The sequence below is a fragment of the Dendroctonus ponderosae genome, unplaced genomic scaffold, assembly GCF_020466585.1.
Source record: "Dendroctonus ponderosae isolate FM_Combo_2020 unplaced genomic scaffold, Dpon_F_20191213v2 Dpon_F_20191213_10, whole genome shotgun sequence".
NCBI lineage: Eukaryota > Metazoa > Arthropoda > Insecta > Coleoptera > Curculionidae > Dendroctonus > Dendroctonus ponderosae.
Genome location: NW_026017111.1, coordinates 2,407,324 through 2,408,701, shown reverse-complemented (window position 1 = coordinate 2,408,701; position 1,378 = coordinate 2,407,324).

The window sequence follows — 1,378 nt, the reverse complement described above, 5'->3', positions numbered from 1 at the left end:
GATGGGGAAATGTTGGCAGTTTTCTCAAAAAAGGCTTGAATTCAAGAAGTTTTAGGTGTGCGTGGTTTTTTTTGAGTTGTATGTATGTTTACCAATGTATGTGAACCATTTGAGCCACAAAATTCGTTTTCAAGGATCAAAAAATGTCGGAAACTGTTCACGTTAAGGACAGTCAAAAAACGCTAAATATAATTGCGTTTATGCAAAAAAATTTTATGCAAACGCATGCCAAAATTGAATAAAACTGAATTTTCAAACTCCTGCGAAGGTTCGTGTGTGTTTTAATGCTTTTTTTGCGGAAAGCAATTAGCGCTTTCCTACCTACCGGCCAAAGAAAGCATTTTTAGCAGCAACCGATACCAACTTTTGCCGCAAAGTTTGAAAAATTTCTCAAAATCTTTACATGAACATGAAGAACCAACTTTGGAGTCTTAAGGAGACGGTGATTGATCAAATTCGACTCACGCTCTTTGATAGACTCGTACCTGCGGCAGGTCGATTTTCTTCCGAAGAATTGCTTTCCACCGCAGAAGTTCTTCGTTTTCTGGGGGCCGCAGCCGGCAGTCGCGTGGCGGCCTTCATCTTCGTCAATCCGCAGGAAGTTCTTCACGCTTTGATTAAATCGCGCGCGATTTCGCTTCACTTTAGTGGCTCGAATTGATGATTTATTGCCGATGAAATTCGAATTCGATGCTGCGATCCACAGGACTTTGAAGTCCCACCCTTTTGTGAGTAGTTTGTCGAACCTTTTTTTATATTTACTTTAGAACTTCACTTATTTCGTTTGCTTTAGTTCTTGTCGGGTAAGTAAATTAAATTGGATACAGTTTCAATTAATAATAGTTTATTAGTAGCGCAATAAAATGTTGCTGTTAATCAGTTTTGTCATTATAAGCGATGAATTTTCCCCGGAATTACCAAACCGCGCATCTTCAAATTCTGTTGTGAAGTGGGCGCATAAATTTCTCGCTTTTCGTTGATAGGTTGGCTAATTTGCACATTTTCGGTCGTTTATATTGATTTTAAAAGGCTCTTCTTCAATTTGCTCCAAAACGGAGTTTCCCATTCTACATAAAATAGTCTTTTATGGTGATTTCACAGAAATAGTGGTGGTTTTTGCAAAAATATGTCTCCATCCAGTTGATCCTTTCTTTTGCTTTGCGTTCTCGGTGTGTTCGCCCAAGATTTTTTCAATGCATTTTTAGTTGCCTAAAGGTTTACAACACGAAACATGAAACAATGAAAGTTTTACACCACGTGAAAAACGCATTCACGTAGAACGAAAGCATGTTCAAGCAGAAACATGATTAATTTCACTCTCCCTGGGCTTTTGGTACTAGTTGGGCAAACAAAAGTTAGCCACTGAAGACTCGATCTT